Genomic DNA, 27,489 nt, shown 5'->3' with positions numbered 1-27,489 from the left:
TTTCAGAGTTTCGCGGGAGTCTGCGACACTTGCACACAGTGACTCTTGTACGGAGAGGGAATATGTTGACATTTGCAGGGAGCCCAGGACGCTGTAGTTAGTGGACAGGGTGTTCCAGAAGTAGCCAGTCCGGCGCTACCTGCAGCGGATTCGGGGGAGTGCCAAAGGTCATTGCCTGTACAAAGTACCCTGTCTCCGCACCATTTCGTAGTGTGCCTAGCTTTCTCCTAACGTTCACTGCTGCAGTTGAGCTCTGACTGGAGAGCTGTGTTCCGTGTTTTACTGCTGAGATAATGGAGTTCACCGAGACCCCCGGGAGGAATCCTTTACTGATTTACAATGGGCATCAGTATGTAGTGGACTATAGAAGCAAACAAGAAGCGGCTTACTGGCGCTGTGTAAACTTTATAAAGGATTAAATGCAAAGGAAGACCAGCATAAAAAATAATACCGTTTTAAGAGAAGGTATCCACGTTTGTATTCCAGATGAAACGGGAAATGAAGTGAGAAAACATTTGGTTAGCGCAAAGAAGTCGGCAAAAGAAGCAGACGCTGTAGGGCAGCTCTTAAATCGAGGCTACAAGTTGCCAACATCGTTACCATCATACAGAAGCGGGAAACAATTGTTACGTTGCATTAGGCCAAAATATGTGGGAACTACTCAATATGCCATCGATTCTGGAGAAATATTCTCCCAAGAAAACAATTTACTAATGAATAATGGTAGCAATTTGTTAGTTGCAGATGATAACAAGGGACCGAATGACAGAATACTGGTGTTTGACAGCGAAAAGCTTGTTTATCAAACTGAGAATCATTCTTTGTGGATGGAACGTTAAAGAGTTCGAGCAAACAGTTTGTACAGTTGTTTATACTCTACGCTGACATTAATAGATCTTTGTAGGAAACAAACACCATTCCAGTTTTTACGCTTTGCTGCCGAATAAAAAGTGAGAAATGTATGAAGGTGTTTCAAAGCTATTAAAACTAACGTGCCTGGATGGAACCCTGCATCTTTGATGATGTATTTCGAAATTTCCATCGTCCAGGTAGCTAACAGTTTGTGTTCTGGAACAGAGATTACAGGTTGTAATTATCATTTTAATCCACGTTTGTGGAAAAAAGTTCCGTGTTGTGACCTCGTTCCCGCCTATTAGGGAAACGAGGAAATACCCTGTCACATAAAAATGTGTTCTGGTCTTGCACATCCTTCCCTGGAGATGTTGGACGATGGCTTCTGTGTATTCAGGAGAAAATACATGAAAACAAAAAGCTTCAGGACTTTAACGACTATTTTTTGCAATAGTGGCTCGATAATGAACGTATGCCAAGAGAGATGTGGAACTGCGGTGGAAGGCGTCTGCGTATTAATAACGTCTCAGAAGGGTGGGGCCGATGAACAAATACGAAAAGTTCGTCAGAATGTTTACTCATTAGTGAAAAACCAGTTTGACCGACTAACTTTAATCTTTGGTGGGAAGAAAACAGTCAGCAATGAAGACCGATGAAGCGATTGCAAAGGCTTCAAAGAAATTCCAAATTGATGGGAACTTAAAGTCATTTCTGACTTCTGTAGACTACGCAAGAAAGTTACAATGACGAAGAAAGCGTTAAAACCATTAAAAAACTGGTAAATATGGAAAAATATCTTAATTTAATCATTGGCACTCTTGTAAATACTGTAAATGGATTTAATGGATGACTGAAAGAGACTAACTCCTGGTGCTATTCCTTGGAAACGACACAAAGTCGGCTAAATTTGTAAAATATGCCCTAGTAAAAACTGAGAAGACAATTTTAAAGGTCTAGCATCTGTTAGGGAACATTCGCAGCATTCTCCTTAAGAAGTCCTTAGAATCAAAATCTGTATGAGCGGACATCGAATATCGAATACAAAACCTTTGCAGGGGCAACGCTGGCAAATGACATGCAATTAAATCCATACTTCCACCCTCCGTTAGAACACGAGCAAACCAGCATGAAATTGACAGAAACAAAATAAATTATCATAAAAAAGTTAGGAGTCGCAGTTTTGCAACCTTTCAGCACATGTTAAATCTGATTCCCAGTAACACGTGTCGTATACTGTAGCAGGCCTGTTGAGGATGAGGCTAGGCGAGCAAGAGCGCTCACGCTCGCTCGCCATCTGTTTGTGAGCGATCGCAGTAAAATTTGACGGTCAGACGTCGTTAAGTAGCGCAGCATGGCCGAATGATAGCGAAGGAGAATTTGTAACAATGTGTTAGCTTCAGAGAAATGACCATAATTAGTTTCGGAGTAGAATTACATATGAACCTACAGTATATAGTGCATAGAGCGTAAGGGGACACTCCACCCAAAAATTAAGCTTTCCTTCTGCCTTATCTATAGCAACGAAGTTTTAAAATCATGTCTGTTACGTAAAGGTGTAGCAATACCCAAGTCTTGAAGTCCATAATCATTGGTTTTCGAGTTTTGAAGTTTTGTGGTGATTTTAATGACAGTCTTGAAAACCAACTTTTGGCACTCACACCACAATTTTCACACGCCAGATTTAATAAGTACATTCACAAGACGTAATTCTACGGTTCTCTGCGTTCATTATATGAGAATATTAATAATTTGTTTTCAGTGTTTATTTAAAATTTCAGCCTTAAGTTTTCGTTAATTGTCGATACATAAATGTGATGATAAAATAAACGAATTACTTTTTCCGCAGTATTAATGCGTAGAAGTATGTGAACACATCATCACTGTTTCCTGATAACATTTCATTCTGAACGGCTATTATTTATTATGAAAACGTTGGCACTGTGCTTAAAAGAAAAGCTTATGGTAAAATGGATTTTAACATTTTATCAAATGTTCGCCGGCACCACAACGTTTTCCTTTTCTGATTATATGAGGCTTCTCCCTGTGTGGCCTCTTCCTCAAATTTTCTTAATAAAGAATCGATACACAGTCTTCTTGAGGAGGTGCAGTTGTAGGGACATCTGGTTGTAAGCCAATGCCTATTTCCATGGATGTTGTTGATTATACTGAAAAGGACTTCAGTGTATTCCCAAAATTCATATTTACATAGTCAACATGCAAAATATGAAAATCTTGAAACTTGTTTTTCCTACTTGAGTCTATGCCAAGTTCGGAGTTAAGATGTTTCTGTTTAATGGTAATAAAAAGCAAAACTTATCTTTGGCGTCTTTCAGCGTGTCACAGCGCATACGCAGTTCGCATTTCAAGCATCTCTTAGACGTACTTGTAATTCGAATACAGCCAAATCATTTGGGGACCTCAGAGCAAATACCCTAAAGATGTAATCTAGCCATTATTATTTTTAATTGAAGTTTTGTGGTGGAGTCTTCTCTTAAAATGGAGAGCAGCTGTTTTTAAAGGGATGAAAAGAAGCATGACGGTAGCGTTAGGAACTTAAAAGCGATCCGACACATCAGCATTAACGTACCAGTGCAAGATGTCTAGTCTATATGTTTACTGTATGCGATGGTGCTCAAAAAAATGGTTCAAATGGCTCTGAGCGCTATGGGACTTAACATCTACGGTCTTCAGTCCCCTAGAACTTAGAACTACTTAAACCTAACTAACCTAAGGACATCACACAACACCCAGTCATCACGAGGCAGAGAAAATCCCTGACCCCGCCGGGAATCGAACCCGGGAACCCGGGCGCGGGAAGCGAGAACGCGATGGTGCCTTATTACGCTTAGTCTTCTATTAATGTGCTTCAAAACTTTGAACACAACGAAAAAATTCAGTTTACTACACCTTTATAGTAGATTCCATGCAAAAGATTGTCGACACTTGGAAGGTGAACAGCGAGACGCCGATATAAAAGATGTAAATAAAAAAAAAGAAAAACAACGCCTTTAAACGATGTGCCTGGAGTAAGTATTCATTATAATTTTCCCCAACAAAGGGTTGTACCGTCCCACTGATTTGCAGGTTATGTTGAAAGAGTAGAAACTCGGCTACAGTCAGGTCATACACACCTACAGTGTGACGCTTGCGTCATTAGTTTCATAATAAAATTAGTCTCAAAGACTTCTGCTTCCTGAACGTAAATTTTTACGACTTTTCAAGTCTGCAGCTACGATTATGTCGATGTTAGGAATTACATGCACTTGTTGCGTTTTTTCGCAGTGAAAAGAACGAAATCCACCCACAGAAGCTCATTGACAGACTTTAGTTTAAGAGTTCGTCTTCTAATTGTAATTAAGAGCGATGTGGTATCAGACCCTGGTTCTTCAGTTAAAATCAAAATAAATGAATTCATTGATATTCTGTGTGTTTATGGTAACGAAAGTCATCATAAGGCTGCAACTGTCGTGAGAAATACCAGTTTTCTTAATTGGCTGCTCGCCGTTCTTTGCATCATTAAATAGTAAAAGAGCTGTCGAATTTCATTGTCAGTTTTCATTATGTTGAATTTCATTTCCAATTTTCGTTAATACAACATTCGCACGAGCAAGTGTTCCAACCTCGTTTCACGGCAATGTGGATTCAATTAATGTTTTAAGCCTTGTAGAGATAAAGAACGTGGTATACAATGGAAATCACCTACTTCTCCTGAAGACCTACTTATGTGTTATTTAGTAGTTAATTCCTTGTATATTTATTCGAACGATGTCTACATTTCGTTACTGAATGCTATTTCAATATTTGGTGTAAAATGTATAGCTAAAAATAGTCCAGTCACCATTTGAATTACTAAACATAATAATTGTTGAAACACCAGAAGAAATCGGAAATAACTCTGACTATACCAAGAATTGTGGGTCGAACGATGATTCTTGTGCTAATTAAATTTCAGAAGAAAATAATTTATCTTTCCAGCTGAAAAGGAGTAGTACACTAACAGCTTTCAGTGACAAAGTTAAAGGCCGTTAACTTTTTGGTTCAACAAAAGAGGGAGAAGGCACTCATAGTTAAAAGTTATGCAAAGCCGGTTTCGTTTTGCAGAATCTGAATGCGAATTGTACGTATGGAAGAAAGATTTTCACCAGTTACGACATACGCGTCATAATGAAACTCTCAAATCTGTGAAAGTAAAACTATTATAACGATTTAGAACTGATCATCAGAATTAATACTCTGTTACAGAGGGAGATCTACGAGACAGGGCCCTCTGAACTACAAATGAGATGAACATTACAGATTTCCAGGCTTCTTTGAGCTAGTAAAACAAATTCAGGAAATTATACTGAATAGGATGTCGCGAAATGACAAAGTTTACTTCAAGTAAACGAACGTGTACAGATGACACCACTAAAAAATAATACTATAGAGAAATTCGTAGCTGACGTAAAGTAAAGCTTCTTGTTCACCCCTAAAATGCTGTGTATAAAGTCCACTCAGGTTTCGTCCAAGAAATGCGATCATTTCGGGGAAAAAAAAGGTTGCTTTGTAATCGATGAATCCTATGACACATTCGGATAGAACAATGCCAGTGATAAGTCTCAGTAGATTATTGTCTCTGCTGTTTTATATCTTTCTGCAGTAACCTTAAGGCAAATAAAGACAAAAAATTTAGAAAAGGATTGTTTACCTGCAAAATTCTTGTAATCGACGGAACAAAATCTGGAAAAATGGGAGAGAATAAGTTTTAGTGTTACCTCTGAAATTTCTTCTTACAAATAGCGGAAAATTATTCACTGCTTTTGTTGGACTCTTGGACTGGACATAACAATAGCACTGTCTTTAGGAGGACGACGAAAATACGGTTGGTATAGTTCTGATTCCACGAATCACTGATTGAACTACTACTGTTATTGAGACTCACGATAAAGAAATATTTCGGCTGTCGAACTGTATAATTTCCGATAGTTCTTTCCCATTCAGTTTTTGTCAGTGGAATAATGTTATTGAACTTCAGACATTTGCACATCGTCAGTTTGCTTCAGCACATTCTACGAATTTGATGAATGTGTGTGGTGTGCAGCACAAAATGCATAGCAACTGCCAAAAACATTTCCTCCTCCATCTCAATCTTGTTGAAATAAAACTAGAAAAATACTATATACTGCGTAAGAAAATTTGGCTTTTGTCATCGAGAGAAAGCAAAATGCTTAATTTCGTCATCGAATAGACACTTCACAGTTTTCTGACAACTACAAGGAGTAAACAAGGAACTTTTTCATAGTTAGTAAAATACATGTTAGTTAAACATAGTCGTAAGAAGTGTGCTACAGGAATTGTCGCATAACATTTCATCTCAACAAATTAAAGCCCCGATCGATGGAAATTGTCTGTAAAGTAATACCATACATGTTCTTTATTTTCTTTCCTGTGCTAGCCACTCACGTAAGATTTAGATCTGCAGCAATTTAGCTGTTGATATGAAATAAAAGTAATTAAAAAAATTATGATTTGATTCATTTTTGGTATGGTTTAAGTGCTTTAAACTGTCTCATCTGCGCTTTAGATTTCGCATTATGCGTTGCTCCTTTCCCTTGTTACAGCTGCGTATGCTTATCCCCAAATTCGCACGCGAAGCAAGAAGGGCTATAAAAGCAAATTTCAGAAGAGGCTCTTTGTGCGGCAAATATGAGTAACTTCAATAATTTTTTTAAAAATACTTGCAGTTCGCTTTAGAAGCTAAAATTTAGACACTGCCTTTTTTCGTTGTATACTTTCCGCTTTAAGAATTGCAGAGTCGGTTTCGACATACCGGATGGACTGCTGATGTGTATATGAGTCATACAACCTTTTCATGTGTTTCGTAAATGAAATTATTTTCACAAACACCATACAGTTACACCAGCGTTCCACTGATCGACAAAAGGATATGTTTCATGGTAAACCCACTGTCAAAGTCAAGTGTGAAAAATTATCAGAAAACTCTCAGTGTTTACATTCACATGTCATGCGCGAAAGCGGTTCACTGCTGTCACACATGTCGTTGGTAAAAGTAGTTCTCTAGGGCTGTGTACTAAAACAAATTTATAATATCCTCATACATACACTGACGGAAGAATATCGCAACACCAAGAAGGGCATGTGCGATATAAACGAAAGTTTATAGACCTATTGACACATCTGAAAGACGATGTCTGCTAAAAATTTCCCGACTGTCGCGTAAGTGCTGCGCTAGTAGCGCGACTATGAGGATGTAAATCAGGTTTGCTTTAAATACACGATGTAACTTTAGTGAGCGTTAGTTACCTTTGAGATTGGACATGATGAGTTGATGTTAGTCAAGAACAACTTCAAGGCAACAAAGACGCCATTATCAGTACCTCACTGAGTTTGAACGAGGTCGTGTAATAGGGCTGCGAGAAACTGGATGTCCCTTCTGCGATACTGCAGAAAGACTTGGCAGGAATGTAGCCACAGCGAATGACTGCTGGTAGCGGTGGTCACGGGAACATACGGTCGCATGAATACGTGGCGGCTGACTGCCACGGTGGAGCTACAGACAGGGAAGACCGCCCTGTTCGGCATTCCACTGTGGTTTGTAGTACTGCACCTGCATCAGTAATATGAGTAGTAGTTGGCACCACAGTGACGCAACGAACTATCTCAAATCGGTTACTTCAAGCACAGCTCTGGGCCAGATGCCCTGTAGCGTGCTTTCCACTGACCCCAAATCAGCATCATTTGTGACTACAGTGTTGTCAAGCAAGAACTTATTGGAGGGCAGGGTGGAGGTCTGTTGTGTTTTCTGATGAAAGCTTGTTCTTTCTCAGTGCCAGAGATGGCCGTGTGTTGGTTCGACGAAGGAAATTGAGGACATGTACGCAGCCTGTCTACATGCTAGACTCACTAGACATACATCTGGAGTAATGGTCTGGGGTGCGATTTCGTATGACAGCAAGAGTTCCCACGTGGTTTTTCTACTCACCCTGACTGTGCATTTGTACGTCGATATGGCGGTTCGACCCGTTGTCTGTCATTCATGAACTGTATTCCAAAGGTTGTTTTCGAACGGGATAACGCACGCCCACATAGCGCTGTTGTAACCAAGCATGCTCTACAGAGTGTCGACATTTTGCATGGCCTGCTCGATTACCGTATCTGTCTCCAAACGAGTATATATGGGACATCATCGGACGACAACTGCAGCGTCATCCACAACCACCATTAACTGCCCCCCCCCCCCCCCCCCCATGATCCATGGACCTTGCCGTTCGTGAGGAGGCTTGCGTGCCTCAGCGATACAGATAGCCGTACCGTAGGTGCAACCACAACGGAGGGGTATCTGTTGAGAGGCCAGACAAACGTATGGTTCCTGAAGAGGGGTAGCAGCCTTTCCAGTAGTTGCAAGGGCAACAGTCTGACTGATTGACTGATCTGGCTTTTTGACACTAACCAAAATGGCCATGTTGTGCTGGTACTGCGAACGGCTGAAAGCAGGGGGAAACTACGGCCGTAATTTTTCCCGAGGGCATGCCGCATTACTGTATGGTTAAATGATGATGACGTCTTCTTGGGTAAAATATTCCGGAGGTAAAATGGTCCCCCATTCGGATCTCCGGGCGGGGACTACTCAAGAGAATGTCGTTATCAGGAGAAAGAAAACTGGCGTTCTACGGATCGGAGCGTGGAATGTCAGATCCCTTAATCGGGCAGGTAAGTTAGAAAATTTAAAAAGGGAAATGGATAGGTTAAAGTTAGATATAGTGGGAATTAGTGAAGTTCGGTGGAAGGAGGAGCAAGACTTGTGGTCAGGTGACTACAGGGTTATAAACACAAAATCAAATAGGGGTAATGCAGGAGTAGGTTTAATAATGAATAGGAAAATAGGAATGCGGGTAAGCCACTACAAACAGCATAGTGAACGCATTATTGTGGCCAAGATAGATACGAAGCCCACGCCTACTACAGTAGTACAAGTTTATATGCCAACTAGCTCTGCAGATGACGAAGAAATTGAAAAAATGTATGATGAAATAAAAGAAATTATTCAGATTGTGATGGGAGACGAAAATTTAATAATCATGGGTGACTAGAATTCGAGAGTAGGAAAAGGAAGAGAAGGAAACATAGTAGGAGAATATGGTTGGGGCTAAGAAATGAAAGAGGAAGCCGTCTGGTAGGATTTTGCGCAGAGCACAACTTAATCATAGCCAACACTTGGTTCAAGAATCATAAAAGAAGGTTGTATACATGGAAGAACCCTGGAGACACTAAAAGGTATCAGATAGATTATGTAATGGTAAGACAGAGATTTAGGAACCAGGTTTTAAATTGTAAGACATTTCCAGGGGCAGATGTGGATTCTGACCACAATCTATTGGTTATGACCTGTAGATTAAAACTTAAGAAACTGCAAAAAGTTGGGAATTTAAGGGGATGGGACCTGGATAAACTGACTAAACCATAGGTTGTACAGAGTTTCAGGGAGAGCATAAGGGAACAAATGACAGGAATGGGGGAAAGAAATACAGTAGAAGAAGAATGGGTAGCTTTGAGGGATGTAGTAGTGAAGACAGCAGAGGAACAAGTAGCTAAAAAGACAAGGGCTAGTAGAAATCCTAGGGTGACAGAAGAAATACTGAATTTAATTGATGAAAGGAGAAAATATAGAAATGCAGTAAATGAAGCAGGCAAAAAGGAATACAAACGTCGCAAAAATGAGATCGACAGGAAGTGCAAAATGGCTAAGCAGGCATGGCTAGAGGATAAATGTAAGGATGTAGAGGCTTATCTCACTAGGGGTAAGATAGATACAGCCTACACCAAAATTAAAGAGACCTTCAGAGTAAAGAGAACCACTTGTATGAATATCAAAAGCTCAGATAGAAACCCAGTTCTAAGCAAAGAAGGGAAAGCAGAAAGGTGGAAGGAGTATATAGAGGGTCTATACAAGGGCGATGTACTTGAGGACAATATTATGGAAATGTAAGAGGATGTAGATGAAGATGAAATGGGAGATATAATACTGCGTGAAGAGTTTGACAGAGCACTGAAAGACCTGAGTCGAAACAAGGCCCCAGGAGTGGACAACATTCCATTAGAACTACTGACAGCCTTGGGAGAGCCAGTCCTGACGAAACTCTACCATCTGGTGAGCAAGATGTATGAAGCAAGCGAAATACCCTCAGGCTTCAAGAAGAATATAATAATTCCCATCCCAAAGAAAGCAGGTGTTGACAGACGTGAAAATTACCGAACTATCAGTTTAATAAGTCACGGCTGCAAAATAGTACCGCGGATTCTTTACAGACGAATGGAAAAACCAGCAGAAGACGACCTCGGGGAAGATCAGTTTGGATTCTGTAGAAATGTTGGATCACGTGAGGCAATACTGACCCTAAGACTTATCTTAGAAGCTAGATTAAGGAAAGGCAAATCTACGTTTCTAGCATTTGTAGGCTTAGAGAAAGCTTTTGACAATGTTGACTGGAATACGCTCTTTCAAATTCTGATGGTGGCAGGGGTAAAATACAGAGAGCGAAAGGCTATTTACAATTTGTACAGAAACCAGATGGCACTTATAAGAGTCGAGGGACATGAAAGGGAAGCAGTGGTTGGGAAGGGAGTGAGACAGGGTTGTAGCCTCTCCCCGATGTTATTCAATCTGAATATCGAGCAAGCAGTCAAGGAAACAAAAGAAAAATTCGGAGTAGGTATTGAAATCCATGGAGAAGAAATAAAAACTTTGAGGTTCGCCGGTGACATTGTAATTCTGTCAGAGACAGCAAAGGACTTGGAAGAGCTGTTGAACGAAATGGATAGTGTCTTGAAAGGAGGATATAAGGTGAACATCAACAAAAGCAAAACGAGGATAATGGAATGTAGTCGAATTAGGTCGGGTGATGCTGAGGGAATTAGATTAGGAAATGAGGCACTTAAAGTAGTAAAGGAATTTTGCTATTTGGGGAGAAAAATAACTGATGGTGGTCGAAGCAGAGAGGAAAAAAAATGTAGACTGGCAATGGCAAGGAAAGCGTTTCTGAAGAAGAGAAATTTATTAACATCGAGTATAGATTTAAGTGTCAGGAAGTCATTTCTGAAAGTATTTGTATGAAGTGTAGCCATGTATGGAAGTGAAACGTGGATGATAAATAGTTTGGACAAGAAGAGAATAGAAGCTTTCGAAATGTGGTGCTACAGAAGGATGCTGAAGATTAGATGGGTAGATCACATAATTGTGGCACAACTTGACTGGAAGAAGGGATCGTTTGGTAGGACATGTGTTGAGGCATCAAGGGATCACCAATTTAGTATTGGAGGGCAGCGTGGAGGGTAAAAATCGAAGAGGGAGACCAAGAGATGAATACACTAAGCAGATTCAGAGGGATGTAGGTTGCAGTAGGTACTGGGAGATGAAGAAGCTTGCACAGGATAGAGTAGCATGGAGAGCTGCATCAAACCAGTCTCAGGACGGAAGACCACAACAACAACAACATCTTTATCAATCAAGGGCAACAGGTATAGAACTCCATCCCCCAAACTGACATCCGATACAACCTAAAAACCACACTCTGGCTGTCTGTCGTACCACATGTTTAGTTGTTAATCTGGCAGGTGCATTAAAAGAAATGTTGTGCGGAAATTTCCAGTTGGGAATTACGAATTATTTTACCACACACTTTTAGGTGGTGGTGAGGGGTAGCGAGTTACTTTCATTATTCTGGCGGTTACATCGGTTATTATTGTACCAGCATTTCATACCTGCAATGGTATATCTCACGCTTACATTAACCTATGACCTGGCAGTGTTAGTAAGTTAAATATGATACCTAGACAAATATATTCTCGAAATATCACTACTCTACGTTAATTACTTTTCCGTCAGCGTATGTACATAATTTGTACTATGTGAAAACAAATTATAAAATTATTGCTGAATACCCGATGTATTTGTACCATGACATGTACATAAAAATACCGCTAATTCTTAACTTTTCTAATTATGACTGTTAATAACTATCCTGTTACCTCTTCTGATTTAATAAACAAAATATTGGTGTGGATATGTGCTATTTACCAAGATGTCATTTGTTGGCTGTAATGTATGACGCTCATGAACCACACTGCATAGACACTTATAGTACGATTACACTGTTACAATGAAACGTTTTCTGCACGGAGATTGAGAATTATCCCCATGTTTACCAAAACCCGCATGGGGAACAACCTAAAAACCATACTCTGACTGCCTGTTGTTCCACATGGTCAGCTGTTAATCTGGTAGGTGCTTTAGAGGAAATGTTTTCATAAGTTACTTAACTATACCTTGTGCGGAAAGTTCTGGTTGGGAATTACGAATTATTTTACCACGCACTTTTAGATGGTGGTGGGAGGTAGCGAGTTAACTCAGGTTTAGGCGAGGAAGATTATGGGAGTGAAGAATATGATGTAAGGATAGAACCCATATGCACATCTGAGAATGTGGGGAGGATCGAGATGGCATGAGTTTTGAAGCAGCCACTGAAATGTCACACGCTGTGCGCTGCTACATGTTGTGCCACTGTGTGGTCCACCTTGTTCTTGGCAACAGTTTGGCGGTGGCCATTCATTCTAGTTGACAGCTGGTTGGTTGTCATATCAATACAAAACGCTGTGCAGTGGTTGCAGCAGAACTGGTGTATAACATGGCTGCTTTCACAGGTGGCCCAGACTCTGATGGGTAGAAATGAAATGAAATGTCGTGTGGCTAGGGCCTCCCGTCGGGTAGACCGTTCGCCTGCTGCAGGTCTTTCGAGTTGATGCCACTTCGGCGACCTGCGCGTCGATGGGGATGAAATGATGATGATTAGGACAACACAACACCCAGTCCCTGAGCGGAGAAAATCTCCGACCCAGCCGGGAATCGAACCCGGGACCTTAGGATTGACATTCCGTCACGCTGACCACCCAGCTACCGGGGCCGGACTGATGGGTAGAATAAACCTGTGATGGGACTGGAGTAGGTGGTGCTGGGTGGATGAATAGGGGAGGTCTTCTGTCCAGGTCTTCCACAGGGATATGATCCCTGTAGCAGAGGATTAGGGTTGGGAGTGGCATAGGGATGGACTGTAAGGTTGAGGAGGTGGTGTGGGTGCTGAAACATCGCGTTGGGAGGGGCTGGAAGTATCTTTGATAGACAGGATGTCCCTCACTTCAGGGCACGGTGTACCTAAGTAATCAAAGACCTGACAACTGACATGGTTCAGTCTCTTCAGTGCAAGGTGTTGTTGGGTAACAAGAAGGGCGTTTCTTTGTAATTGGTTCATGGGATTTATGTGAGGATAAGTTGTGTGTGAGGATACAGCACAGGAGATCCGTTTGTGAATTGGGTCTCGAAGGTATCGCAAATCTGTGAAGGTCTTTGTAAGGCCCTCACCACACTGGGCGAGGGAGTTCTCATCACAGCAGATGGATATTCCACGGGTGACCAGGCTACATGGGAGGGATTTGTTGGTGTGGAAGGGGTGGCAGCTGTCAAAGGGCAAGTCCTGTTGGCGATTGGTGGGTTTGACATGGACCAAGGTGTGGCTGTAGTTACAGGAGGAGATTGACATCTAGGAAGGTGGCACAATTGCTGGAGGCAGATCATCGAAGTGGATGGACGAGGTGTTGAAGTTGTGGAGAAATGGGGATCCTCATTCACTCTCATAACTTTCCTTGCCTACACCTGAAGTAACTGGCTGCCCCTCCCAACACCCCACATAATGGTGTGTGTGTGCATGTGTGTGTGTGTGTGTGTGTGTGTGTGTGTGTGTGTGTACACCATCCCTTGCCAGGGTACCCCACCCAGTTTGTGTCCCCACACCAGCTAGTTGTGTGCTGTTACCTCACATCCTAGTCTCTGAATCACATGTCCAGCCGTCTAACACCAGCTCCCTCTACCTGCAATCCTAGCTAACCCACAGACAGCTCCCCACTCTCCCACGAGCCCTTAGATGCTTCGCCCCCACCCCATTCCTGCCTACCCCTCCACTCTCCATCCCTCACCCCACCAAACCTCACAACCCTACCTCATCACAGTATAGTCTCTGTGTGCCAGGAAAGTGCTGGCAGTCGATTGATCACAATGTGGGGAGACAGGCAATGCATGTGAGTGAGTGTGTATGTGTGGTCTGTGTGTATGCTGTTCCTTCCAGCTTGAAAAAGGAAGTGCATTCTGAAAGCTAACCAAGCTCTGTAATTTTTGTTTGCGTACCTATCGATGACGCAGCGTTTCCGCCATTTGATGAGTCAGCCCTTTATTCCTTAACTTTACCTTGTATTTTTATACTACACTCCTGGAAATTGAAATAAGAACACCGTGAATTCATTGTCCCAGGAAGGGGAAACTTTATTGACATATTCCTGGGGTCAGATACATCACATGATCACACTGACAGACCCACAGGCACATAGACACAGGCAACAGAGCATGCACAATGCCGGCCCTAGTACAGTGTATATCCACCTTTCGCAGCAATGCAGGCTGCTATTCTCCCATGGAGACGATCGTAGAGATTCTGGATGTAGTCCTGTGGAACGGCTTGCCATGCCATTTCCACCTGGCGCCTCAGTTGGACCAGCGTTCGTGCTGGACGTGCAGACCGCGTGAGACGACGCTTCATCCAGTCCCAAACATGCTCAATGGGGGACAGATCCGGAGATCTTGCTGGCCAGAGTAGTTGACTTACACCTTCTAGAGCACGTTGGGTGGCACGGGATACATGCGGACGTGCATTGTCCTGTTGGAACAGCAAGTTCCCTTGCCGGTCTAGGAATGGTAGAACGATGGGTTCGATGACGGTTTGGATGTACCGTGCACTATTCAGTGTCCCCTCGACGATCACCAGTGGTGTACGGCCAGTGTAGGAGATCGCTCCCCACACCATGATGCCGGGTGTTGGCCCTGTGTGCCTCGGTCGTATGCAGTCCTGATTGTGGCGCTCACCTGCACGGCGCCAAACACGCATACGACCATCATTGGCACCAAGGCAGAAGCGACTCTCATCGCTGAAGACGACACGTCTCCATTCGTCCCTCCATTCACGCCTGTCGCGACACCACTGGAGGCGGGCTGCACGATGTTGGGGCGTGAGCGGAAGACGGCCTAACGGTGTGCGGGACCGTAGCCCAGCTTCATGGAGACGGTTGCGAATGGTCCTCGCCGATACCCCAGGAGCAACAGTGTCCCTAATTTGCTGGGAAGTGGCGGTGCGGTCCCCTACGGCACTGCGTAGGATCCTACGGTCTTGGCGTGCATCCGTGCGTCGCTGCGGTCCGGTCCCAGGTCGACGGGCACGTGCACCTTCCGCCGACCACTGGCGACAACATCGATGTACTGTGGAGACCTCACGCCCCACGTGTTGAGCAATTCGGCGGTACGTCCATCCGGCCTCCCGCATGCCCACTATACGCCCTCGCTCAAAGTCCGTCAACTGCACATACGGTTCACGTCCACGCTGTCGCGGCATGCTACCAGTGTTAAAGACTGCGATGGAGCTCCGTATGCCACGGCAAACTGGCTGACACTGACGGCGGCGGTGCACAAATGCTGCGCAGCTAGCGCCATTCGACGGCCAACACCGCGGTTCCTGGTGTGTCCGCTGTGCCGTGCGTGTGATCATTGCTTGTACAGCCCTCTCGCAGTGACGGGAGCAAGTATGGTGGGTCTGACACACCGGTGTCAATGTGTTCTTTTTTCCATTTCCAGGAGTGTATTTGTACTTAGTTTTCAAAGATGTAAAATACGCTGGTGTCGAAACCATTACATAATGGGAAGGGTCGCATCTGGTACTGGGGAAAGCATCACATTAGATCTTACTGAAAGGAAACGTTTTGTAATTAACCTAATGTGTCTTTAGGAAGCAGGAAAAAATTATATGGTGGCTGTTAGCTGAAACAGTTAATTTTTTGTTAGAGCAGTCAACATCTCTGTCACACACACTGAAGGCTGTCTTTCTGTTGCAAGACAATGAAATTTTAATTATTCGAGTAGTATATCATAGTAGCCAACGGCCGTGACTCAGTGGTAACATCGGTTCCTGTGAGATCACCAAAGTTAAGTGCTGTCGGGCTTAGCTAGCACTTGGCTGTGTCACTGTCGGTGTCGGCCGAGAGCTGTTGGCAGGCGGGGTGCACTCGGCACTTACGAGGCCAAAGGAGAAACTACTTGATTGAGAAGTAGCGGTTCCAGTCCGAAAACTGACAACGGCCGAGAGAGCGGTGTGCTGACCACATGCCCCTTCATATCTGCATTCAGTGACGCCTAGCGCCTTAGGATGATACGGCGTTCGGTCGGTGCCGTTCGTACTTCCGAAGCCTGTCCAGACGAAGGATATCCGAGTACAACACAGTTTTTAGAAGGCCTGAAACTGTCCCATTCGTGATGCAAATAATAAAAGACAGCACTGTTTACATTCTTTCTTGCTTAGCGTGCTGCGTTTCCCGAGTTCGTTCTCATTGCCTCATATGTAGTTTATGTGACGCTTGCATGCATTCTGCCTCTCTTGCCCCGCCTCCCTCCTCGTGCAGAAATCCGCACAACTGCGTACCATCACTATTACTGTTTTGTTCGGTGAAATCAGTTTATTGTGTAAAGATATTACTACAGTATAGATTCCGAAGGAACTTGGCTACGGTCATTTCCATTTTTCATCGATTGGTTTATTAACATCAAACACTTAATCATAACTTCTAACCTAACTATACACTCTGATAAAATTTTTCAGTCTCGCTCCCGGGTTCCCGGGTTCGATTCCCGGCGGGGTCAGGGATTTTCTCTGCCTCGTGATGACTGGGTGTTGTGTGATGTCCTTAGGTTAGTTAGGTTCAAGTAGATCTAAGTTATAGGGGACTGATGACCATAGATGTTAAGTCCAATAGTGCTCAGAGCCAAAATTTTCAGTTATTCTTTCCATTCTAATTTACGTTACTTTGCTGCAAATGTCGCGTAGTGTGTATGAAAGAATGAACAAATTTATAGATTTTCTATAATTTTTGTATACAGGAGAAACAACCGTAGAAATTAATAGTCTTTTTTTATCTGGTTTGTGATTAAGAATATTTTCTTCTTGCTTTTTGTGGTGTGAAAAAAATTTCCAACTCCATCAAATTTATTGTACGTGGGTATTGAAAGTGATGGTGTATCTTATCATCTTTTTTATCTATGCAAATTAGTGACCAGTGTTATGTACGTGTTTTCCTATGGCAGATCTTGTGAAATGATTACCGTGTGAGATAATTTGTGTTCAACTTGTTTAGTGTGCAAATTACTGCCAGTCTGTCCTATGAAGTAACCTGAGCAAGTCTTACGTGTGATCAAGCATTTTTCTGATTATGAGAGATGGTCTTCTGTGAAGTTTAAGTTGTGAATTAATTTCTACTCTAATTTTTTTTTGTTTGCGCAAAAGCTAATTTCACTGTTTGTGACCTAGGTAAGCATGTCATTCGTTGGGAAATGTTAAATACAAAAAATATCGTGGGCACCCTTCTTTTTTTCCTATTGGCTTCTACATTTTGTCATCGAGCTGAGAAAGTAATCAGTGAGCGGAATTTTCTTACTGATATCTAGATCCTTCTCCCCGCTTTCTTTGTAAACTTGAATACTGTTTTCTATGTGTGCTATCGCTTTGTGTGTAACCTTCGTGTGTGTATGTGGGTGACAGAATGTGACAGCGACTGAGGGGCGTGAAGTTGTCTTTTTCATGTACAGGGTGGTCAGAAACAATCTGTAAAGGTTGTAAGGTTATTACAAGATATGGTATGCTGAGAAATAACTGTATAGAAAAAAATTCGATACGTTACGCAGTTTCCGAGTTAACTAGCGTTGAAGTTAGACGATCAGGCCATTGCGTCAACGGATTCAAGCGGCCCGTCAGAGACGGTGTCGCGAAACGTATTCTTCGTGTTTTCCTCAAACCGGATAGGAGAACGATACAAAAATTGGACATGGAACGGCACTAAGGATCGAACTCCAGCCAAAGGCTGAGCAGTCTCGTGCGGTATCATCTACGCTCTGACAACAACTGGCACTAATTTTATCTGGCGGACCCCTTGAATTTGTGCGCGAGTAACGGTCTGATTGGCTAACTCCAATGCTAATTATCTTGGAAACCGTGCAAAGTACTGAATTTTCTCCTAACAATTTTTCTCAGCACAACATACCCAGGAACACCCTTACAGGCCTTTCAGGCTGCTTCTGACCACCCTGTATATCTTGAAATTCAGCCTGTTGGTGCGATTTCCTATCCACAAATGTAGGAAAAATGCCTCAAAATGTTAAGCATTCGCATATGCATTTCGTTGTTTATCATCTTATAGATACTAGCCAGATACGTCATGAGTGGCTAACTCTCCTTAACTGTCTTCTGTGCCACCATTAGGTGATAATGAGGTCCCATACACCGAGGAGCGTAGGGGACGATGCGGGAGACCCACACCGCTGACTAGGCAAGGTCCTAGCGGAGGTGGTTTGCCATTGCCTTCCTACGACCGTGATGGGGATGAATGATGATGATGAAGACGACACAACACCCAGACATCTCGAGGCAGGAAAAAAATGCAAAAGAGAATGCTGAATGCGCTCTACACCTTGAAAGAGCACACGGGATTACCTGTGGATTTACACTTACATAAATAGCCAATGCTCTAACATTGCTACTACCATTATCTAATGGTTTGCACTGCAGAAATTTCAGTATAGTATTCTCGCTATAAGTGACGTCACACTGTTGTAAATAAATGGCAGCTGTTGAAATCGACAACAAAGATGCTTTTGCTGCTGTATTGCCACTATCTTGACTTGTTCGCAAAATGGATCATGGACAAGCTAGCTACTTGTAACAGGGAGAGACTCTTACAGGGAATCACATTAACGAAGGACTTACAACTGACGCCAAGGTAAACGATTAGTTTACCTGTGCAATTTCAAATTCGTGGGAGATATTCACTGTTTGAGGAAAAGTATCTGGTCTCCTATTAACGGATATTAATGTGGGGTGTGTACACCCTTCACCTTTATGACGGCTCGAGTTCGGTTGCGGAGACCTTCAGTGATGTGTCGGAATGTCTGTGGAAGAATGGTTGCCCATCCATTCTCAAGAACCGAAACCTGAAGGAATGGTGATGTTGGAAGTTGGGATCTGGAACTAAATCGAATTTCTAGCTTCCCCCAAACATTTTACACAGGGTACTAGTCGGGACTAGCGGCACTAGTCCATTTCAGGAACGACATTATGTACAAACCACTGTAGCACAGATGCTGATTTATGGTAGGGTGCACTGTCATGCTGATACAAACACTCATCGTCTCCGAACTGTTCCCCTACAGTACGCAGCACTCAATTCTGTGTCCTGTGTTCAGATCCTTCCGTGTTCAATGATTTCGTAAGCCCAGCCACGAAAAAGGCCACATATCGTAAAAGTACTTCTGCCGTACTTCACTGTTGGTGCTAATAACGATCGCAGATGATGTTCTTCCAGCATTCGAAAAACCCAAACACTTGAACTGGATTTTCACAGGTTATTGTGTGATTCACCACTCCTAACCACTCGTTTCCTTTCATCTACAGTCCAGTTGAATCGCTCTTTACACTACCTCAGGCGTCGCTTAGCACTGACTGTAGAAATGTTTGGCTTATTAGGAGCTGTTCAACCAATGTATCCCGTTCTTTTTAACTCACTACGCAGAGACACTGTGCTAGGTGGACAGGTACTACCACTCCGGAACTCACGACTGCTCCCTTCCACTGATTTCATGCGATTTACTTAAAACCACCATCGGCTAGGTTCGACGCTCTTTGTCTGTCAGTACATGAGGTCTTCCTGGTCTTGGTTTAGTTTCGGTTGTTCTTTGCACTTCCACTTCACAATCAAGCCATCAACAGTCGACTTTGGTAGCTTTAGATGGACTGAAATGTCCATGATGCATTTATAATTCAGGTGACATCCTGTGACTAGTTAACGGTCCTATTCACCGATGCCTCCTAACGTTCCCATTCTGCTATTACTGTTTCGGTACTCGCAACAGTATACTCCCTGCCTCCTTTTACGCTGGGGAGTCCACGTGTCGTGACAGCTAGTGGTCTACTGCTCATTACAATGGGTGTGTGAATACTTTTGATCAGATAGTGTAGTCTTCCGAAAGTTGATGAGCCTTTATGAAAGACCCTTACTTCTCACTTAATGTTTGACTATCTTTTATTTTGCCATACGGTACTTCTTGAATAAAAAATATATACAAGCGAAGTATTGTTGTAGATATCTATTACGAATTTCGAAATGAATACTTTGATTAGCAAGTGCCATTTACTTCTTCTCAGAATTTTGCTCGCAATGGTCGAATGAGAACGTGATGGTGTAAAGAAGAAAATATTATAAATAAATTGTTTCTAAGCTAACATCACCGCGATTCACCAAGATTTCTCAGAGATGTATAAGAGGCAACACAAAGCGCAAACGTCTAAATGGTAAGGTAGTCGCTATTTTTGATTAGTGAGAGTGCAATATTGTTTGCATTATCATATATTTTACGAGGACAGAAGTAGTATACGACTATATTTACATATTATAAAATACACCAATTACATTCATTTGAAGAAAGCAATTTGTTGATAATGTGGTTACGGCCTAACGCTCACCGAACAGTGTTATGCAACTGACTGTGTTCTGAAACGCCACTACATCGTTGTTTTCGGCATCCATTCTGAATTACAACTTATAATATACACTTTAAACTCGGAAATTAATGTTGCTGTTGCGTAAAATCGCGTACCGAGTTGCTAGCCTTTAAAACGTCGCACCAGATGTATGGTTAATGGCGATCCAGATATTATTATTTTGTGGCTAAATTTAAAGAAATATCAAGTAACGGAGACGTCGCACAGATCAATAAAAATTTATTCCGCGAAAAATGTCTTTCTACAACGTTTCAGGAACGTAGTTGTCAGAAAAAAGTGGAAAGATGTTGAAAAGAAGTGTTGGCTCATAGGGTAGAGCTTAAAAGATGTCTGCTCTTAGTGTGAGCTCTGCGAAAAAAGGCTGGAAGGGAAGCAGTCCTCCACTTGATTAATGTGGGAGCGAGACGGGAAGTGAGTGACAGCAAGTCAGCACCTTCCTTTGTGTCGATGCGGAGACGCCTCAGGAAATAACAAGTGAGGACACGAATTAAAGGGACGAAAGGAGGGAAGGAAGCGAACAACGCAGACTGAGTGGCGGATTAAAAGAAGGAGAAGCCAGAGACGAGGCGGTGGAAGAGGGAAACTCGGCTCTGAGCCGTTTCTGCTTTCAGAGGAAACAGGCCTTTCGTTGTGCACAAATCCTATGCTGAAGGAAAAGGGAAGTGTGATACGTAACTCTTCAGGGCGCCAGTTTACAACTTTTCGTTAAAGACTGACCGAAATACTGTAAATTGCGTTTACCAGAAACGTATCACAGAACATAAAAATGCGGAGGAAATTAATGCAGAACACGTGACAGGATTTAATGAATTTTCGTGTCCTCTTTCGGGTAAACTATTAATACATTTATGAGCTGAAGTACAATCAACAGATTCTGCATGTTCAAGAAAGACGCGAACGAGAAAAGAATCCAAATCTGCGCATCTTTAATCAAGAAAGATAATGTACAGCGTAAGTCCCGACGAGAAAATAGAAGCACATGCCAGGTACCTCAGGGAAAAATCTTACGAGAGTGTCGTTACTTTAACATGGATATCTATCTCCTACAGCAATGGCAGGGTCAGAAGTTCTTGCCTCGGGAAATGATATGTTCATTCTTGTTAGAAAGAAGAAGGAAATTTGGAGTTTTAAAATCTCGTTGACAAGGAGGTCATTAGAGAGGAGCAAAAAGTCGGTATACGGAAGGATGAGGAAGGAAATCGTTGGTGCCACTTCAAATGAAACCTCACGCCACTCGTCTTAATCAGTTTCGGGAAACCACGGAGAGTCTACATGGGTATGGATATAATATTTGGAAAACTGACCCTGAAGTTCAAAAAAATGTTCAAATGTGTGCGAAATCCTATGGGACTTAACTGCTTAGGTCATCAGTCCCTAAGCTTACATACTACTTAACCTAAATTATCCTAAGGTCAAACAAACACACCCATGCCCGAGGGAGGACTCGAACCTCCGCCGGGACCAGCAGCACAGTCCATGACTGTAAACCTTTCACCGCTCGGCTAATCCCACGCGGCGACACTGAAGTATTAACATGAAAAAACAAACAAAAAAAGAAGAGACAGACCTGAATGTGAACAAAATACAGCAAAGGTTTAATGATTCGAGATGTGTTGATTTGCCACCAAGCAAAAGAACAGAAATTGTTACAGACGTAACAAAGCATTCACTTTTCATGAACTGGCCTAAATGTGGATGGCCGGTGACGTCTTTGTCAGATATTTTTGTATGCATATTGATGGTTGCGATACATGTTAACCATGTCTTCAAAACTGTATTGGCATGAGACTACCTCCTGTGGTACCGTTACGTTCAAGTTTTTACGGATAACAACGGCAAAAGCTTTCCTCTTAACCTTGTTACTTTGCAACTTAGATTTCTTGGATACCATGTGAGTTTCTGATGTCGTAGGGTCGGATCATAGAAACTTAATTTAACCCTCTTCTGACCAGTAGGTCCATGTAGTCTCAAAGTTAGTACAAGTGTTTAATAGAATCTGTTCTACACATGTAGGTGTATGCGGTACAGCCTGAATAAATAGAATGAATAACGTAAATTATTCATTAATGATAAAGATACAAATACTGTTGGCCAAATAAGTATTGTTAAATCCATCCTGTTGCAAGTCCTCAAGTAGTAGTGTCGCCGGGTTTTATCAAACTGCAATTATACAGACTGATTTTAAATATCAAGGGAATTTTCAGTCCGTACAACAGTATAAGGTTTATGATATACTTAAGGTCCAGAGCTCAATGTATGGTATCGTACAACTTCAACCCCACCAGCATAGGTTTAATGCTGTATAAAAGCGTCTAAACCATTTTAACTGGAACCACAAAGCCATGCCGATTGAGGTATCGCAATAAACTTAAGCTTTGTATCCTGTTTTATGTCTTGAATGAGTCAAAATCATCTCTCCAAAACACTTCGAAAAGACCTGGAGACGCAGGAAGGTTCCAGCTGTGTTACGTCATGGTCAGATGAAGATTTCGAAATAAGTTGTTGGATTGTAATCTGTACCCTGGAAAAGGCACAGACTCAGATCACAATTTAGTAATGATGAAGAGTAGACTGAAGTTTAAGAGAATCATGCGGAAGAATCATTATGGAAGGAAGGTGAGCACTAAAGTACTGAGGAATGGTGAGACGCGTTTGAAGTTTGCTGAGGATGTGGATACTGTGATAAGGAATACCAGAAAAGTCAGTTCTTTTGAAGAGGTCTGGCAGTCACAGACGTAAATACAAACAGGGAAGGTAATTGAGAAGAAATCTTGGGTAACAGGAGAAATACTTTCGTTGACCGGCGAAAGAAGGAAATACATAATTGCTCATGGAAAGATAGGAGTAGAACAATATAAATCACTTGTGAATGAAATAAATAGTAAGTTCAGGGTAGCCAAGGCCGAATGGTTGAAGCAGAACATGTGAAGAAATCGAAAAAGGAACGATCGTCGGAAAGACTGACTCAGCATATAGAAAAATCAAAAAAATTTCTGTGTAATTAAAAGACAAGTGCATTAGGACTGCGATGGGAATTCCACTGTCAAATGCAGAGGAGAGAAAGGATTGGAGGAATACGTACGCTGTAGGCCTCTGTAAGGGGCGGGACTTGTCTGATGACGTGAAACAAGGAGAATTTATTTTAATCAATAAGGAAGACGTAGGGGATCTAGTATTACACTCAAAATTTAAAAGAACTCGGGAATACTTGAGATCATATAAGGCAGATGTGATAGATAAGCTTCCACCGGAATTTTTGCTCGACGTCAATAGCCTAAAAGTAGTCATAAGTTTCCAAGAAACGGCCTGAGTTGTCTAGGAGACTGTTAATTAAACGAAGTAACCTTACCAGCGAACACACGATAAAATTAATACAATTAACTTATTTGAGTATTTGATAAATGTTTTAAAAGGTATGCAGTATCTGTGAGATGAGTATGAGAAGCGGTTTTCTTGGACAGTGCACATCAGGACTGTACACCATCCACCTAAGTTCTTGATCATATATTGGACAGAAGAACGTCACAGTTATACCGGCTGTTCGGAAATAACCGTTACACACTTCTAGGACTTGTAGATGGGAGTGACTACATAACATTTTCAATAGGCATACATTTCCGGAAAAGTATCGTTTCTGTGCTACAGCCATTTGGAAACATGTTTGCTAGTTAGGTATGCAAAAAGGTAGTCACGGTGGGAGCTGGTCAGGTCGGATCGGCTGATGTCATTTGATGTTTGTCCTACCTCTCTGACCTGATGCACTCCTTATTCTAGTGACTGTGAGTGTTAGAGTAACGTGGTTGGTTAGACGTTTGCAAGATACACTGACATGATGCATCTGAAGGGTGTAACGGTAATGTAAGAGCTGCTGGTCGCCTTATCAAGATCGTTCTCACAACGTCTGACTCCATCATATATCCTTTACACCACAATTACGCAACGGCTTCGAGAAAGGGTACCTTCACCGCCAGCAGGTGTGACTGTAGTGCTCCAAGGAGACGCTGTACACCCGAATAGGAAGAGGCCGTACTGTATCTCATTAAAGAGAACCCGTCAACGAGTGCACGAGCAGCTTGTTTTGCTATTAAAGAGTGGAAATTTAAAACAAGCGATGTACTAGGTCACGCCTTATCAGTTACTTGTAAAAGTGGTCGCATTACGAGCACGTTTTCGAATGCAGAATGAGATTTTCACTCTGCAGCGTAGTGTGCGCTGATAAGAAACCTGCTGGCAGATTAAAACTGCGTGCCGAACCGAGACTCGAACTCGGGACCTTTTGCCTTTCGCGGGCAAGTGCTCTAGCAACTGAGCTACCCAAGCACGACTCCTCACAGCTTTACTTCGGCCTGTACTTCGTCTCCTACCTTCCAGACTTTACAGAAGCTCTCCTGCGAACCTTGCAGTTCAGTTGGTAGAGCATTTGCCAGTGAAAGGCAAATGGTCCCGAGTTCGAGTCTCCGTCCGGCACACAGTTTTAACCTGCCAGGAAGTTACGTTTTCGAATGGTTGTAGAACAGAAACGGTACGTTTCCGGACATAGTTTCTAATTCAAAATATTATCAACTCAGTCCCCTCTACAAGTCCTAGAAGTTTATAACGGGAATTTCCGAACGCTCTGTATTACTGGAAACTGAAATGTTGGCACTTTTGAAGATGTGAAGCGAAAACACGATAATTGGAGGGAACATTGCTGAGGCGCAAAAAAGGCTGTGATTCAAAGGACCGTGGTCTGAATGGGGTAAGAACCACGTACTGATGGTGAAAACTCAGAGTCCATAAACACAGTGTTCGGCATACTGAATGACTGGCCTGTTGTTTCCCTTATCTTACTGCGTTAGTAGTCATTGTAAGCAACCAAAGAGACATCCATGAATACGATTCGTTCTCTTACCAGGGCAAAATCGTATTCTTGGTCTGTGGGAGAGTGTATGACTCTCAGATGAGTTGCTCTAGACGTTGGGCATCAAGTGTCAGCCGTGTATCAGCAATGTTGAAAGAAAGCCACACGCTCGACGTACTTTATCTGGAAAGCATCGGCAGGCCGATTGGCGTCTGCACAGCCACATCGGACTATTAAGTATTGCTGATCGCGCTATGAACAGTATAAATCTTAGCTCTTTTCTTCTTCTTCTTCTTCTTCTTCTTCTTCAAGCTATCTCAGTTCACTGCTGGATATAGGCCCCTTCCATTTGTTTTAATTGTCTTCTGGTACCATACTGTTCCAGCCACCACCTTCACGTCATCAAGCCGTCTCTTTTGGTGTTTTCCAATGGTTCTCTAGTGGTCCCCCGGTCACCAGTGTACAGTTCTAGGGGTCCACCTGCTGTGATCATTTCCTGCAGCAACATGTCAGACCCATTGGTAGGTCAGGCTCGCTATTCTCTCAACGACGTCTGTTATCTTTGTTCTCTTTTTAATGTTTTTTAAACTCCTGACTAAAATTATAGCTAACCGCCTCACAGCAGAACTGGATTTATATAAACCTGTTGAGCAATCAGGATTTCGAAATGGTTTTTCTAGAACTGATCACGGCCAGACTATTCGCAGACTGAGTGTAACATTAGGATTCATCTGACCTTTATAGATGATCGAAAATCTTCGACTCCGTTGAGATTTGCTCAATTATGAAGGCCTCTGAAAATGCCAAGATAAATTCAAGATATATAAGGCTCCTGAAATACATCCATGAACAGGCTAAAACAGCAGTGACAGTGGGTGAAGACCTCATCGCCAGTAGGATCCCAATTGCCAAAGGAGTTGACCAGGGTGATACCACCTCTCCGACACCGTTTTCCCTAGCATTGGAAGATGTATTCAAATTACAAGACTGGAAAAACGGAGGAATAAAATTCAGTGGCTCTTATCTACACCATTTGCACTTTGCGGCGATGCTGTGCTCATAAGTGACGATTTGGAAGAAGTGAAGGGTATGATCCAAGAACTAAAACTTGCCTCTGCAAAGACTGATTTGGCAATGAACATCAATGAAACAATAATACTAAGCCCAGAAAACCATCCACTTACAGTCGGGAGTCAGCCTGTACAAGTTTTTGTTGGCTATATCTACTTCGACCACAAAATCAAACTACGGAAAAACAATCAAAATGCTGAATTTCCTCGCAGAACAGGATTGATCTGGATACCTTTTCTCAATCTAGGATTTATCCTGACCGACAAGGATGTCCCATGTAACTTAAAGCCTAAGGTATGTAATATGAGCGTCCTATCAGTTACTACCTACGGCCTGGAAACTATAGCCCTAACAACGACAATTGCTCGTTAACTAAAGCGCACACGAGCCATTGAGCGACGTATGACAGGAGTCAATCTGAGGGGTAGGATTCGTTATGAGGAAATGTTTGATCATATGGACGAAATAGGGTAATCACGTAATCACGATCCGTTTTCTAGTACCTCGTAATGAGGAAGATATACTCTTTCGGCTTCTCCTTACGCCTCATGATCTTGCATCTTGAGTATGGTAGTGTAGCATCAGACGAAACTATAGGAATGGCTCATTGTGCAGCGCGCGTGTGATACTGTAGCGTCAGACGAAGGATGAAGGATACCAACTCATGTTCAGCAATAAGACAAATGTCCCACCATCTGTGGAGTTCGTTAGCGAGTCAGACGTCGCCACGAGAGTGGGAAGTACTTTGCTGGCCATCGAAATGCTACGCGATGTAAAATTACAAATAACGCTGTTTTACTTTTTGTGCGTAAACAGTACAGAAGGAAAAATACGTGATTAAATTTTTAGCTGATCTGCGAGCATACAGGGTGCCAAATCCTGTGGGAAAATCTCTACCATCGCTGGTAGCAACAATGATTACGGCTCGGCTAAGTATCGAGCCCAACAGAGCGTTGATGATAGATGTTGTTGTTGTTGTGGCCTTCAGTCCACAGCCTGGTTTGATGCAGCTCTCCATGCTATTCTATCCTGTGC

Source organism: Schistocerca americana, chromosome X, assembly GCF_021461395.2.
Source record: "Schistocerca americana isolate TAMUIC-IGC-003095 chromosome X, iqSchAmer2.1, whole genome shotgun sequence".
Classification (NCBI taxonomy): Eukaryota; Metazoa; Arthropoda; class Insecta; order Orthoptera; family Acrididae; genus Schistocerca; species Schistocerca americana.
This window is presented reverse-complemented; position numbering follows the sequence as displayed.